Source organism: Thamnophis sirtalis, unplaced genomic scaffold, assembly GCF_051295495.1.
Source record: "Thamnophis sirtalis isolate CommonGarterSnake01/CBP01778 unplaced genomic scaffold, rThaSir2_p1.2 scaffold_1, whole genome shotgun sequence".
In the NCBI taxonomy this organism is placed as follows: domain Eukaryota; kingdom Metazoa; phylum Chordata; class Lepidosauria; order Squamata; family Natricidae; genus Thamnophis; species Thamnophis sirtalis.
In genome coordinates this window covers 57,421,671-57,439,143 of record NW_028261381.1, presented here as the reverse complement: position 1 = coordinate 57,439,143, position 17,473 = coordinate 57,421,671, and the positions used below count along the sequence as shown (strand labels likewise).

General features: G+C 42.9%; 1 pseudogene; it reads left to right on the top strand.

The window, feature by feature from the left end:
• The first annotated feature begins 1,975 nt into the window (after positions 1–1,975).
• Positions 1,976–6,281, top strand: LOC106550579 (uncharacterized; annotated as a pseudogene).
• Positions 6,282–17,473: the final 11,192 nt, after the last annotated feature.

The window sequence follows — 17,473 nt, the reverse complement described above, 5'->3', positions numbered from 1 at the left end:
TATTGTTTAATCAAATGTTTACGCTTTTAGATATTCTTCAAGGCAGCACATGTAGAGTGCATTTCAGTAGTCAAGCCATGAGGTGATCAGGGCATGAATGACTATCTGAAAGTCACCTCAGTCTGAGTCGGCCCATGCTGCAGATAAGTAATTGAGTCTTCTCTCTTTTGATTTGATGGAATGGCCTGCCATTCACAGACATAAAGATGAGCAGATTGCACCTGTTCTAACTAGTTTGATCCATTGTACCAGTCCCCCTTCAGAACCAGAGTCTCGCAGGGACACTTGAGTGGCTATTCAGACAAATACAGAAGAGGACATTATGGAGAAGGCTGAACTGAACTATTCCCTTAATAAGAACAAATGCTTGCCATTACGTAGTAGAAACTATGTATTCCCTTTTCTTTCTTTAGAAACCTGCTTGGTAATAGGCTATAAATTATATATAACCCCAGAAGAAATGGCAAGGCATTAGTGTTTCTAGCTGTGATCCATCATTGCCATACTGAAGGGATTTGTAAAAAAAAAAAATCCTACAGTGATATTGACAGCTACAAAAGCTTCTCATTCTTCTTCCATTATTTCTCATGTTGGTTACCAATAAATAGCCTATCCAGATTTTGTCCAAGCGTGCCAAATTCAATTTTCCAAACAAACCACCCCTTCTTCCCCTCTCTCTCTTTAACTTTCAAATAACACATACTTTTCAAAATATTACTTATTTTTGACCATCATAGCTGCACAAGGAAACTCATGATTGCATAAAGGCAGCCATTGGGTTACAAATTAGAACTGTTCCTAATTCTGTTTTTAAACTGAATTTGCAGGTAAGTCAGAACTGTTATTTAGCATCAGTTAGTTAGATATTTGTCATAATATATAGCATATATTTTACCTTTCTATGCATATAGAACACTTAAGAGACATTTCAAAATATACAAAAATATCTTGAGCATAATAATCCAGTACAAAAATATAAATGTCTTACACATGGAAAATTAAAAAAAGAAACTGAAGGCTTGATTGTGTATGGACAAGAGCCAGCTATTCAAACTAATGCAATCAAGGCCAGAACTGGAAAAAAATAATAATTAAATGATTCAAAGTGCAGGTTGTGCAAAAAAGTAGAGGAAACAGTGTATCATATACTAAACATATACAAGAAGATGTCACATACTGATTATAAACAAGAACATAACACAGCCAAAATGATTCACTGGAACATCTGTCAAAAATTATCTGTACAAATTAAAAGTAATGAAATATTGGTGGAAACATAGAATTGAAAAATGAGCAAGTTAAAATATTGTGGGATTTCCAATACAAACAGTCTTGGCACATATACCAGATTATAACTGTGGTTGAAAAGAAGATTGTATTGGTTAATAGATCTGGCAATACCATGGGATACTAGAATAGAAGACAAGGAATTAGAGAAGATTACAAAGTATCAAGATCTGAAAATGGAAATTGAAAGATTAAACGGGCCATGGTGGTCACAATGGGTATTGCATAATGGGTACCATATAAAAAAAAACTTAGGTGGCACTTAAAAATACCTGCATATTTGTTGAAGCCTCGTAAGTCCTCACACTTATGAATGACAGCTCGGCAGCAGCCAGGCGCGTCTTAGCCAATCAGATGCGCCTGCCGGTTGCCAGGCTGTCATACGCGAGGCTATTGGTTTAACCGTTTGACAGCCGGGTATAAAAGGCTGTCAAACATCGGAGACTTGCCGGTCTACTTACTGTTACTGTTGCTAAATGTTCTTGCTTGAATAAATGGTTACTGTTACCTCAGACGCCTCCGTTTTTCCTACTGCCGATCTAACACTGGCGACGAGGAGTGGGGATCCGGATCTGAGCACAACCTGCAACCGAGAGCAAGCAACGTCTTAATAGGCGCTTAGACCGGACGTTTTATCGCACCTAATTTTCCTCAGCTCCATCCATCAATTCGCCTCAGACAACTCCTCATGGCAGGCATGCCAGCTTTTGCTCCTTTCGGAGTCGGCGGAGAATCTTGGGAAGCCTTTTTAGAAAGGTTTGAGTGCTTTCTGATTGCAAATAATAGGCAGGGCTATTCTCAAGCCAGAAAATGCGGGTTTTTCCTCACCGCTTGTGGCTCTGAGGTGTTTGCTACTGCCAGGTCATTTGCTGCCCCTAGGGCCGTTTACGATTTGTCCTGGCAAGAACTAACAGATGGGCTACAAGCATATTATGCTCCAACATCATCACAAATTGCTCGTCGTTTTGCATACCGCAGGCGGGTGCAGAAGCCGTCAGAAACTGTCAACCAATTTCTACAGGCTCTGCGAGTCGCCGCGGCTCAGTGTGATTTTCCAGACCTTGAAGACAACCTCGCAGAACAATTTGTGTGTGGTCTTAAAGACATTTTTCTGAGGCGCCGGCTATTAGGCAAACCAAAAGTTACCCTAGTCTACGCTATTGATGAAGCTCGAGCCGCTGAGCTAGCAGACCTTTCTTCATCTGAAATCGACCGTTACCTAGCTCAAATGGCCGTTACTGTCGGTTTACCTGCCTCGCCAGCCTCTCCTGCCTTGCCTGCACTACCAGCTCCTGAGCCTCCACCGCCTCAACAATCCACCTACATCACTAATTTAATAGACGAGTTAGCTCCGCTACCTGCGCACCTCAGACACGCTCAAGTAGACCGCTTGAGGGCTTTCCCTCGTCGTCAGCCACCTCAGCAAGTGCAGGTGCTTATCCATTCTCCTGCCGCTTCCTCTGTTTGCCTAGGCTGTGGTGGCACACATCCCCGGTCTACTTGCCCCTTCAAAGCAGCGGTCTGCCGCCGTTGCGGAAAAAAGGGCCATCTAGCTCAAGTCTGCCGAGCCTCCCTGCCGCCTCTGTCTGCTAATGAAACCACCGCTACCTTCGGACCACCTCCACCACCTAAGAACCCGCAATCCCGCAGGCCAGCTCAACGCCAGGACAAGTGCTACAATCTCTCGGAGGCCATTCCTACGCTCCCTGAAGTAGCTGTTAACCTGGCTTCCAAGGGTACGACGAAGATCAACATAACTATATCTATTGAGGGGCAACCTTGCCTAATGGAGGTCGATTCTGGTTCATCCCAATCCCTCCTTTCTTGGGCCATTTTCTCTAAACTTTGCCCTAACGTTAAACAGTCCCAACTGTCACCACCGGACGCCATTTTGAGAGACTATCAGGGGTCTCAAATCCCCATTCTGTGGTGTTATGCACTATGGGTTTCTTATGGGACTCACTCTGCTGTCCTGTCAGCTCTAATTGTCCTTAAGCCCTTGCCCTCCATCTTAGGGTTAGATTGGTTCTCTCCCCTAGGGCTATCACTTAATGGAGTCCATAGTACAGCGGACACGCCCCCTTCTGATGTAGCAGCAGTCCTATCGGACTATGCTGACATCTTTGATGGACAACTAGGCCAGTACAAGGGCAATCCCATCTCCCTTAACTTGGATCCCCAGGTTGCTCCAATCAGGCTGAAGGCCCGCAGGGTGCCTTTTGCCTTGAGGCCAAAGGTGGACGCCGAACTTGATAAGCTAGTGGCGCAGGGCGTATTGGAGCCCGTCGACCATTCACGTTGGGAAACCCCCATAGTAATTCCTGTGAAGGCCGACAGTTCCATTAGGATCTGCGCTGACTACAAGTCGACGATCAACCTTGGCCTCCAGGCAAACCCCTATCCAGTCCCTATAGTGCAGCACCTGCTCCACTCCCTGGGGCAGGGCTGCATTTTCTCCAAACTGGATATGGCGCAGGCTTACCAGCAGCTTCCTGTGGATGATGATGCGGCGGCTGCCCAAACCATCGTCACCCACCGGGGGGCTTTCCGTTGTCGCCGCCTCCAATTTGGCGTATCCGTTGCCCCGAGGATCTTCCAGAGCCTCATGGAGTGATTGCTCCATGGGCTCCCTGGCGTGGTTCCCTACTTTGATGACGTCCTGATCGCTGCAAGCAGCCGCTCAGACCTCATCAAAGTTCTGCGGAAGGTCCTCAACCGTTTCAGGGGCGCGGGCTTAAAATTGAAGCGCAGCAAATGTTTCTTTGCTGTGCCAAAAGTGGAGTTCCTGGGCTTCTTAATAGATGCCCAGGGAATTCACCCCACCCCTTCAAAAGTAGCTGCCATCAGGAACCTCCCACTCCAACCTTAAAGGTGCAACTGCAAGCGTTCCTTGGTCTTTTGAATTTCTACGCGCCATTTATTCCCCACAAGGCATCACTAGCTGAGCTGCTACATCGGTGCTCGACCGATCCGCAGCCTGGCAATGGGGCAGCCGCGAAGCGCATGCATTCGCGGCTGTCAAATCCCTGCTGACGTCAGAGGCAGTCTTAGTCCAATATAGTGACAAGATGCCTCTGACTTTGGCATGTGATGCCTCCCCCGTGGGTTTGGGGGCAGTTCTGAGCCATGTCCTTCCCAACGGCTCAGAAGCTCCCATAGCTTTTTATTCCCGGACACTTTCCTCCGCCAAGAGGAATTACAGCCAGATTGACAAGGAGGCTCTGGCTGCAGTGTCCGGGGTTAAAAAGTTCCACGATTACGTATATGGGCGGCATTTCACACTATACACCGACCACAAGCCACTCCTTGGGCTTCTGGCCGGTGATAGGCCGACCCCTCCTATCCTATCCCCTGGGATGACCCGATGGACGGAGTTCTTGGCGGCGTACTCCTACGCCCTTTGCTACCGTCCAGGCAAGCACCTAGGGCATGCAGATGCCCTCAGTCGCTGCCCCCTTCCTGGCGAGGACATCCAGTCGGTCCCTTGCCGTTCTGTCCTATCTATTGCTCAATTGGACTTACCCCTATCGTCTACCAATGTGGCCTCCCACTCCCGGGCTGACCCAGTCCTATCCCAAATAATGACTTGGGTCTTGAGAGGCTGGCCTACAGCAGCCACACCTCCAGATTGCAGGCCCTTTAAGACCCGCCAACTTGAATTATCCCTACATTCTGGTTGCCTTCTTTGGGGCGACCGCATGGTCATCCCATCGGTCCTCCGGCACCAAGTGTTGCAGCGGCTACACGCTGATCATCCGGGAATAGCGCGCATGAAGGCGCTAGCCCGAAGTTACGTTTGGTGGCCAGGCCTAGATTCAGAAATCGAGGCCTGGGTCTCCAAATGCGTAACCTGTCAATAGTCCCGGCCATCTCCTTCCTCCTCTCCCTCCCGGGAGTGGGAGATGCCCCGAGGACCATGGTCCCGTATTCATATTGACTTCGCGGGTCCCTTCCACGGCCAGGTTTTCTTGGTGGTTGTAGATGCGTATTCTCGATGGGTGGAATTGTTGCTTATGCACTCCACCACAGCCGAGAGTACTGTGCGGGCCTTGCGATGCTTGTTCGCAACCCATGGGTTGCCGGACACAGTAGTGTCCGACAACGGCCCACAATTTTCATCTACGACCTTCCAAACATTCCTGGCCGCACAAGGGGTCCGCCATGCGCCGGTTGCCCCTTACCATCCGGCCAGCAACGGCCGGGCGGAGAGGGCGGTTCGATCGGCCAAGGAGGCTTTGGGACGATTGAACCGTGGCGACTGGCAGGCAAGGGTGGATGCATACTTAATGGCACAGCACTCCACTCCTTGCCCCCTGACTCAGAAAAGCCCCGCGGAGCTTCTGATGGGCAGGCGCCTGCGGTCCACCCTGGATAGATTGCATCCCCTCTATTCAGGGGTTTAGCCTGGCAACCTGGGGTCTCCCTCCCGCTCTTTCCTTCCTGGGGACTTGGTCTGGGCTAGGAACTATGGGGGGGATTATCGATGGGTGCCTGCCACCATCATCGAAGTAACAGGACCCATCTCCTACAGGGCAAGAATACCTGATGGCTCCATCTGGCGGCGGCACCTGGATCAATTGAGGGGCCGCCACAACACCGAAACATCAACTCAAGCCGACCCGCAGGGGCCAGCCATAGACGCCTTACAGCCAGCCCCGGTTCCACAACTTCGCTCCAACATTACAAACCATCCAGCCTTTCCTAATGCAGGCCAGCCTAACCAATCCACTGGGCATACACCCTCTGTTATCAGTTCAGCACACTCTAAAGCCGAGCCCGCAATTCGCCAACCATCTGTATTAGGCCACTCAGGGCCTAGCCCTCCCCTCTCCCAGGCCGCCTACCGGCCTAATTTCAATCCACCGCCATCCTCGGCCGCGCCCCATCGCCCAACCTACCTTATCCATTCTGTTCTCCAGTTCCAGAAGGAGGGTCTTCTGACGTCACCTGGAGCTCTACTCCCCGAAGGGAGGAGCTCTTACAGGGACATCTAGTACCAGCTCCGCCTGCAGTCCAACTGCGGCGGTCGGGGTGTGTCCGCCGTTTGCCTGCGTATCTCAACGACTACGCGTACGCAGTTTCTCACACATGCACACCACTGGGGGAAGGAGTGTTGCAGCATCGTAAGTCCTCACACTTACGAATGACAGCTCGGCAGCAGCCAGGCGCGTCTTAGCCAATCAGACACGCCTGCCGGTTGCCGGGCTGTCATACGCGAGGCTATTGGTTTAACCGTTTGACAGCCGGGTATAAAAGGCTGTCAAACATCGGAGACTTGCCGGTCTACTTACTGTTACTGTTGCTACACGTTCTTGCTTGAATAAATGGTTACTGTTACCTCAGATGCCTCCGTTCTTCCTACTGCTGATCTAACAATATTGATAATGATAATGTTAATACTTTACTTGATAAGCTTACATCCTGGAATGATATCTCTAACATTATGAAACAACATCTGCATATCACAGCTCCTTATGAGAGATTTAATAGGTGAATAAAAATCCGAAATCTAATCTAAACAGGATGATTGTGCAACCAGTAGTATAGTAATAATAAAAATAACTACATACAGTACTGTAATGAAGACAGAGGGAGAAAGAGAGAATCTCTGTGTATATGTGTATAGCAATAGCACTTAGACTTATATATTACTTTACAGTGCTTTACAGCCTTCTCTAAATGGTTTAAGAGTCAGTGTATTGCCCACAACAATTTGGGTCCTCATTTTATCCACCTTGGAAGGATGGAAGGATGAGTCAACTTTGAGCCTGGTGAGATTTGAACTGCCAAATTGCATGCAGCTGGCAGTCAGCAGAAATCACTTGCAGTACTGCACTCTAACCACTGTGCTACCATGGCTCATACATGTAGATATTAAAGGATAGGCTAATGTAATTGCTTGGGAACAATACAGCCAGGAATTTCTTTTTCTTGTGTTTTGCTTCTTAAATCTAAAAGCACTTTGCCATATCATTAAAGTATCTCTAAACGATTGGGTTACAATTATAATTTTTGAAGGTTGGTTCTTGTACCACTTATCTCTGCTGCTGAATGTTATTGCTTGGCCAAGAATATCCCTTTCAAAATTCTGCTTGTGCTTGAAGTATTTGAGCCTTTTCTTGCAATAAAGTAAGGCTAATGGACATATTACACTGATTTTGATAGTCTAATCAGATAATCAATAGCCTTTCCATTTCAGTGATTAAACTTCTGTACTGCTTAGTAATAATTGTAGACTTCATCAGGGCAGAATTTTTCACATGCTCCATCAGTCACATTTTATCGTTTAATATTGTTCCCATTGTTGACTGACTAGCCTAACATTTTCCCAATGATTGATGGCATTTTTAACCTATTTCTGATCATGTTATTATTTTAGCATTATTTTAAATTGTGATTCCTTTTCTTTGATGCATCAACAACATTGGCATTGGGTTTATGCTTTGGAGACATGATTATGAGGCTAAATAAAAGAAAATTTAAGTCAACTACATACACACCTAATATAGTGAAATGACAATGATCTAGTTGGGCAGTGTGATCCATCTTAAAATAGCAGTGAACATTCTCCTTCCTTAAGCTGATGAACTGTTGAAGCCACACAATGTTTTCATGAGAATCACAAAAAACCAGTGTGTATGTGTTAGTTATTACAAATATTGTATTTAATTCATTTTAAAAATATAACAGGCTTTAGGACAATATGTTTGTAAGCATGAGTTTTCTGTAAGCTGAATGTTCATAGCCTGGAGATAGCTTGTATTTCAAAACTGCATTTTACATGCTTTGTAGATTCTATACTTATGTCAGTATGCTTGATAACTAGATGCAAGTAATTATTAGAGTAATTGATAAACAAAGGAACAAAAATAATTATTTGAAGGTAATATTGGTATTATAGATTTCTGGGCCTGAACTGTAATTTAAAAAAAAAAAAATACATTTCTACATTGGGCCAAAACTAATTTTAAAAATCAACCCCCTAATATTGATTTCTACGTATCTCCTGACTGATGCCTATTTACATTTGAGATTCATGTTTATGATCGTTGCAGTGTCCCAGGATGATATGTCCATCTTTGACATCTTTTTTTTTCTGTGTCAGCCGGGATAAACTTGGGGGAAAGTATTTTGTTTTCAAACATAGGTGTCCACATGGAGGGAGGGAAGGGGACAGATAATGAAATATGCATGTTGATGTCATCTTGCAAATACTATGATCTATGTTCTTGTCTCATACAAGAGGATGCCAGTACATATTCACATTTACAAGATAACATTGGAGTATATTATCATTCTCTCATCCTCATAGTTTGATGTTGATGACTAACTGATCCCCAAATTGGATATACAGGTAGTCCTTGACTTACAACCATTTATTTAGTGTCTGTTCTAAGTTACAATGGCACTGAAAAAAGTGGCTTATCACCATTTTTCACACTTACGTCTTTCGCAACATCCTTGTGGTCATGTGATCAAAATTCAGATCTTTGGCAATTGGTTCATTTTTATGATGGTTGCAGTGTCCCAGGATGATGTGATAATTTCTTGCGATCTTCTGACAAGCAAAGTCAATGGGGAAGCCAGATTCACTTAACAACTGTGTTATTAGCAATAGCACTTAGCAGTAGCACTTAAATTTATATACCTTTTCATTGTGTTCTACATCCCTCTCTTAGTAATTTACAGAGGACCCCCAGCAATCTGGGTCCTCATTTTACTGACTTTGGAAGGATAGAAGGCTGAGTCAACCTTGAGCTGGTGAGGATCGAACTCCTGGCTATAGGCAGAGTTATCCTGCAATACTGCATTCTAACCACTGTGTATGACCATGGCTCCTAACGTAGTGATTCACTTAAGTGTGGCAAGGTCATAAAATGGGGCAAAACGAATTTAACAAATGTCTTGCTTAGCAACATAAATTCTGGGCTCATTTGGCATCATAAGTCGAGGACTACTTGCAGTTTCTGTTTTAATCATCCTTGAGTCTGTTTTTCTGATGGTTGCTAAGCTGTGCTCATTGAGTACTATAGTCCATCAATCTCTGTGTAGTTTTGGGATAGGAAATGAATGCATCTTCCTATTTATCCTTATGTTGTACTAGATCCAGCACATGAAATTTCATCATAAGCAATACATTTATTAGTGTTTGGGAACTGTCTTGTTATGCAATGCTTTTTGAAGAAATAGCTGAACACAGCACATTGCGTTAATAGGCAACTGAAAAATTGCCCAGGGAAATAATATCAGCAGTGAATATAATAAAATAGAGGCGGGAAAATGCTGTAATCATTGGATGTCAAAAATGGCTCTTTGCAATCAAATCAATTTATTAGTGCACAAAGAGGTAGAAATCAGTGTAAATCAAATGCAAACAATGGCAGGATAAATTTATCAGCTCCAGACAAATCATACATTTTTTTCCTTTAATGTCAAAGCAAAAAAGAATTCCTTCCATTTGTTCAGTTTTTCAACATATAGTACTGTGAATTCCCAATTATGCAATTAATGGAGGAATAGTTGAGCGTGTTTCTGAAAGTTTAAAATAGGCATTTCAATTTCTATACTGTTTTACATAGGAGTTTGGATAATAATCCCACATCACAACTGGGTTTATATACTGTAACTGTTCAATATACAAAAATACGGAAACCAGGAGGAATGCTTAATCATGCAAGAGAGATGGGCAGCTATATAAATTCATTGTATAAATACAATGCATATGAAAAAAGACAGGCAGGATATGTTACAGTTTCAACTATATCTGAAAAAAATCATGTTGGATGGACCGACAAAATGTCCTGGACAAAGAAGAACCATACAATATCCATTTCTAATATCCATTTCCTCTGCTAATCTTTTAATCTTTGAGACAGGGGTGGTGTTCACTTACTTTCCCTACCTGTTCAGAAATGTGAATGAGCGTGTGCACCAGTGGTGAGATTCAATTTTTTTTTACTGCCGGTTCTGTGGCTTGGTAGGCATGGCATGGCTTGGTGGGCGTGACAGGGGGACGGATACTGTAAAATCTCCATTCCCTCCACACTCCAGGGGAAGGCTACTGCAAAATCCCCATTACCTCCCAATCAGCTGGGACTTGGGAGGCAGAGAATAGATGGGGGCGGGGCCAGTCAGAGGTGGTATTTACCGGTTCTCCAAACTACTCAAAATTTCTGCTACCAGTTCTCTAGAACTGGTCGGAACCTGGTGAATACCACCTCTGGTATGCACTTTTGGCTAAAAAATGGCCTAAGTGGGATGCCATAGAGCTGGGGCAGGTGGGCAGCAATGTTCCCTCTAATTTTTTTTCATGTGAGCGGAAAAGTATAGTGATTGAGCAGCACATTTTCATGCCTGAGCACCTGAATTTTTTTCATAGATGTCACCCAAGACAACGAAATCAGTGTTATTTGAAAATCAATTCTACCATGTAAATATCCATTAAGTAAAGAAATCTCCCTATACAGGTAGTCCTCAATCTACGACCATAATTGAGCCCAAAGTTTCTATTGCTAAGTGAGACATTTGTTAAGTGAGTTTTGCCCCATTTTACAACCTTTCTTGCTACAGTTAAGTGAATCACTGCGGTTAAATCAGTAACCTGGTTGTTAAGTCAATCTGACTTTCCTGCTGACTTTCCTTGGCAGAAGATTGCAAAAGGTGAGCCCAGGAGTCCTGCAACCCTCATAAATATGAGGCAGTTGCCAAAGATCCAAATTTTGATCATGTGGCCATGGAGATGCTGCAATGATCATAAGTGTGAAGAACAGCTGTAATTCACTTTTTTCAGTGCTGATGTAGCTTTAGTCATTAAGTGAACTGTTGTAAGTTGAGGACTATACTTTCCCCCTTACTATCCAATAGTCTGCAGTGATATTAGCAAGTTATGAATAAATTACCAACTGATATAGATTAGCAATTGGGGCACTTAAAGAAACAAACAAAGAGGGGAGGGAAGGGAGGAAGGAAGGAAGGAAGGGAGAGGGAGAGAGAGACAGAGGCAGAGAGAGACAAAAAAGGAAAGAGGAGAAAGAGAAAAAGAAAGGGGAGAGGAGGGCGGGAGGATAAGAAAAAGAGGCAGAAAAAAGAAAGAGAGAGAAAGAGAAAAGGAAGAAAGAAGGCAGGAAGGAAAGAAAAAGGAAAGAAAAAAGGAAGAAAGAAAAGAGGAGAGAAGAGAAGGAATAGAGGCCAAAAAGCAAACAAGGAAAAGTAGGGAAAAAACTTTCACTGGGAAACACTATTTTTCCATCAGCGCAAAACTTTCCTAAACAAGGTTAATTTTCCAGATTTTGACTTTCCGGTCCAGGCAGACCAAGAAGCCTTTATTTTCTTTTTCTTTTCGAGAAATAAAATCAAATAAAATCTGCGGAGCACCAGCTCGACTCCCCCTTCCTGCGAAAAAAACCTCGAGCCTCAATGCTCCGAACGCAGAGGCTGGATTCAGACAACATGTGCACACCCGGCATGGGTTTCCACTTGCTTGCGTGGTGAGCGCCTCCCACACACCTGCATCTTGGAAGCGGAGCCAACTGCGGGGAGCCCAGCCAGCCATGGGAGCTTAGCTGACAATCCGCGACGGAAGCATGCTCTGCACGTCCTGTGGAGAGTTGGCTGCTGCTGTTGCTGCTGCCACCGCTTCCCACCTCAGTAACTTTGATCCAGGAGGGAACAGCCTCCCTGTCAATCAGCCACATGCCGGCGGAGGGAGCCCAATCGTAACCCTAGGCGGCCACATTTCTGTTGGCCAAAGACCCGCCCTCCTCTGGGTGTGTCCAGGCACTATAATATCCCGGCCCAGCTGACAGAAGCCTCCTAGCCGCCTGCAGACTAAAGTCCATCATGCTAAAGATCACTGCACGGCAATTGGAAACTGCTGCACTGTGTTTTGTTGCCCCCTGTGCGACCGCACACCCGCACACTTTAGAGGGAACAGTGGTGGGCAGAGCCACCCACTATTTCCGCTACCCAAACCGGTAGAATACCACCTCTGCTGTGAGACATAATTCAGAGAACATGTGGTAGTGTAACTACTCTTCCAGATAACTTCTATCCAAAAGGAGGTCACTCTGAAAATATATGTGGAGAAAACCCATACATGGAATGTCAAAGCACCCACAAGAAAACATATATTTTAAAAAAGTTAGCTTTATTCCAAAAACACAGTTTAAGTTAGGCTGATCTCCTCAAATCTATTGTTATTTCTAATAAAAGTATGTATAAATCCAGTGGAATCATTGGAATCTATTTGCTGTCATAAATACGTTTCTCTTTTTTTAGATTCTTTACTATGCTACATGCTGCCTAGCTTTGGCAGTGAAGATAGCTAAGAAATTGATTAAGTAAATAAATAGTTAATATTTTTTTTAATAAATAAAGAGCAGCTGGTAGTGTAAAATGTTCTGATTAAGGTAAAATAAAATAAAAGTTTGGTAACAAAATGTATCTTAAGTATATTTTTCCATTCTATAAAATCTGTCAGGATCTGCTGCTTTATCATTCTTTATTCTGCCAATAATATACTTACTTTTTTCATTTTGGATAGATTTAGAATGTACTGTAGCTTATTTTGTTGACACAGTGAACTCAGTGCAGAGAAAGACAAAGATAAAAGAACGAGAGAGAAATTCATATTCCCTTAAGCTGCAGTAATGTTCTACAAAGTCATTTTTAAACTACTTTTCTTTTGTAAAACTAGTCTTGTAGTCTTTCTTCTTGGACTACAGTCTGAGAAGGGAGAGGGGGGGGGAAATCCAGAAAGCTACTACCTTTACAACAAAAACAACAACCACTGACTTATACCAGGATCAATTGGAATAATTGTGTGATCTCTCAAGTGTAAATGATCCACGCTTCATTAATTTCCATGTCAGTCAGAGGAAATTAACTGCCCTAATCGCATTAGAGATTTACCAATACGACCTAAGCAAAACCTTGCTGCTGTGGCCTGAAGCTATTCTATTTTACTGGACAGCTTAGTTATTACTGGGCTGCCCATTCAATTAAGATTTCTTTTTTATTAACCACTTTTTAACATTACATTCAACAGCCCCTTTGCACAGTTTAATGTCCTGCTTAACAAGCATGATAAAATTCTCATTAGCTTCTATTATAGGTTTTTGTGGAATTGGCTTGCTTTGCTAGAGCACTAGTATAATCTAATTAACCTTAGTGGTGATATAGTTTCTGTCTCGCACTTGTTCAGTCCCCTGCTCACTGCCACTAATTTCCTTGATGTTGATTAGACCTCATGTGGCAAGCAAATCCAAGGAACACAAAGTGATTTGTCCTTAAAAAATAAAATAAAAAAATACCCAAATGTTAATGAGACTTCAACAAATTTACTGGGAGAAGGAGGTCTTACAGAGGTCATGTATTATAGCCAACTTCCAGCAAAGCATGAGATGAGGTTATAATAACAGAAAGATGCATGCAATTTTATATGGACCATTCACCAAGCCAAGGTGAGCAAGGACATCCACTAACAAAGGGCACCCTGCAAAAACAAAGCAAGGAAAAATCATTTAGAAGAGATTTCATATTAAACCGAAGAGCAATTTGTGTAGTTTTGAAACTGAAAATACCCAAGGGCCATCCTTGAAAGAAAATTCTCCTCTGAGTTCAACTTGACTCCTGATTCCTTCAGGAATATAGCTGTGTAGTTTTCTTGCTGTTACAAAAGAGGTTTTTCATCACTGTCTTCCAAGTTATTGTGTCTTTCCCCACTTTCAAATGTAGCCTACAACCCCAGAATTCCCTAGTGGTCTTGCATCTAAATACTGTCAGGTCTCACCCAGTTTAGTTTTCAAAACCACAGTTAGCGCTTACATTTTATTTTCTGGCAGAATTCATGATCAGTAGTAGGAGCACTCTTTGGCTTGTAGAAGAAAGGGATTGGAAGAAGGGACTTTAACTTATGGTATTTGAGTCACTCCTCAAGCTAAACAATATTGTGATATGTTAGCTTCAGGTTTAAGATGGTTGGGCTTAACAAGCCATGATGAAAAAAGTAAACTTTGGGTGAATGTGATGTACTAGTCACCTGAGCTTTGAAAGGTAGTTAGAACGATACTTGTATTGCAAACTAAATTTCTATCTGGTTCAATGGTAGAGTTTCACTGAGTATACAGTATGTAATTGTTTGTAGAATTCCTTGAAAGAAATTCAGAGACGAGGTTCGGAGTAGAAGAATAAAGTTCCTTTTATTATCAAAAATCAAATTTAGTAGAAAAAGACGGTTTGCAAAGCGTGGTGGAACTCAACCATGCTCTCACAAGAGTCACAAGGAAGAGCCACACCATTTACAGAAGCGTAACAGCAATTATACCCTCCCTAACTCCTCCTATACCTACGTCAGCTATACCTGACGTGGCAGGTTACAAATCTAATCAAACAACACAATTACCCTAACTTTACCATGTAAACTTCCAATCCTTAATTAATGTTTGAGAGTTAAACAGTTGTAACCCCTGATTTAATCAACGAACTCCCTGATTTAATCAACGCTTATAATTAAGAGTCTGTGATTGCTGATCTTACTTAGTGTTAGGAGGTAAACAGTTGGTCTTACTGATCCAATCATATGGTTAATCATTGCTTCTATACGCGTTTCAGCATAGCTAACGTATGCCTGCTGTTGAATAAGAACATTTTTAAACTTTCTGGAACTTCCCCATTCAATCCCCCATTTCTTATTTGGTCATTTGTTTAATATTTTCTCTTATTTCATTCAACCTTTTCTTTTCATCTTCTGTATTTTCCATGGGGTGCAAAGTTTCCATGCGTTCTAATAACTGAATTTGATCTCCAATCTCCTTCAATACCATTACAGATTTTGCATTTTGTTGTGCTTGGAGTATTCCATTTACTGAGCTTGTTACAATATTTCGTATTACTGGGATTAAGCAAGGTAGCATCATAAGTCCAATAAAAATCAAACCTACCATAAATAAAGCCTGCTTCCAATTTCTAAAAATACCTCCCCAAAAGCCCCCTTCATCTAACAGACCAGTCCAGGTTTGTGAACCACATTTTCGGAAGGCTATCATATCCATTGCTCTACATACATCTAATGAAAGCTCCCATTTTTCTTCTTTGGTGACCACCGTATGATTAAGATATTTTAGTAATGCTGCCCCAGGTTGTCCACTAATAATTCCCAGTCCAACCCACAGGGTCACATTATACCTTGTGAGTAGGCCTGGGTTATGGCAAGTAATGCTCTGTTCTTTCTTACAAGTTACATATTGGGTGTTGTTACGGATGCACTGGCTTTTCTCTCTGCATACACTAGGAATTATATTCGTGTACATCAAGGTTCTGGTTGTCTTTGCCCCCTGTTTGACTTCTGTAATACATTGTTCACACGTGTTTGTCTGTTTTGAAGCAGGAGTAGTCTTAGTAGCTCTGATCTTTCTCTTTCCATGGGGGTTTAAGGGATAGGCTGGTTGATGACTCCGAGCAGGTTCCCACAATACTTTACACAACCCCTTCCATCCTGGTTGTAAATACTGACTCCTAGTATTATCACATAGAAAGTGGAGATTCTCAGTGCCTTCCCCTTCCGTGCCACAACCACTGAACCACAAGGCCTTCCCTATCCAATAGCACCTTGGGTCTCCCCTGGTTGCATTTTCACACATCTGGGTGATTCCACTCATCCACTCTCTACTTTGATTTTTACAAGTCCAAGCTGGATCTCTCTGAGTTTGCCTTGGTGTTACCTCCAGAGTCAGATTACATCCATATTGGGCAGTTTTCCAGTATTGGAACTCTCCCTTTTGATGTCCCCCACTTTTCAAACAGATAACCATACTAACAGCTCTATTCTTTCTCTGCAGGGAGCGTCTTCTAATAGCCGAAGCAGTCAGCATCCACGAGGGGATAGGAGGAAATTCGAAAGAACTTGGGGAGACCACTAAAGAGCTTGTGTTTAAATAGTCTTTCTCCTCCCAAATTGTACAAGTATATCTTCCTATAGTCTCTCGGTTTATTTGCAAATATAGAGTGGTTTGACACTTACCCCCTCTCTTTTGTGTTACCACTATCCAACTTTCCTCCTGACCTACTTGTTGCCAGTTTGGTTGTAACTTAGATTCATACCACCAAATTTTGGGTTCAAAGATCCAATTCATGGGACAATACTCACTCTCCTTGTCATTATAACACCGAATTTGTGTCCAAGTTCCATCAGGTTCAAAGATTCTAGGCGGTTCAATCCGTAATTCTCCCCCAACCGCCACTAGGGTTATATTCAAAAGGATATAAGTCACTGTTTTTTTTTTAACACCAGTTTCAATGGTTCCTTTTGAAAGGCTTTCCATGTTTCCGACTCCTCAAGATTAGCCTTCTTCACTCTGGTATAGTGAGTCCAACCCTTTTCTTGTGTCCGAATGGCAGTATCTGTGGTCAACAACACCAAGAACGGTCCATCCCACTTCGGCTTGAGGGAATCGTCTTTCCACGTCTTTATCCACACTTGGTCTCCCACTTCTATGGAATGGACTTTGAAGCTCAGAGGAGGGGTTTGTATCAAATAGCCAGTTTTTCTGAAAGAATCAAAAGTCTGGGACAGTATTTGCAAGTATTGAATCAGTCCCTTATCTTTACTAGGTAAATTCCCCATTTGTATACCAACGTTTCTTAGTGGCATGCCAAATAACATTTCATAAGGTGAAATTCCAACATCCCTCCTAGGTTGTGTTCTTATCCTAAACAGGGCTATTGGCAAAGTTTTCATCCAATTCATTCCTGTTTCTAAATACAATTTTGTCAACATTGTTTTAATCTTTCCATTCATATTTTCCACCTTCCCACTAGAGGGCGGATGCCATGGACTATGCAAGTCCCACTTTATTCCTAACACATTCGCTATCCCTTGGGTGATTTTTCCAGTGAAGTGTCTTCCCTGGTCACTATCAACTCTCTGAACAATCCCATACCTTGGTATAATATGTTCTAATAATAATCTAACAACAGTTCTAGCAGTTTCATCAAAACAAGGGTAGGCTTCTACCCATCCTGTCAGATGATCTATAATAACTAACAAATATTTATATCTCCCCACTTGTGGCATTTCAGTGAAGTCTATTTGTATATTTTGGAAGGGATAGAGAGCTAAAGGCCTCCCTCTCTTTTGTTTTTCCCTTAATTGATTTCTATTTACCCTTTGACAAATTATACATTTTTG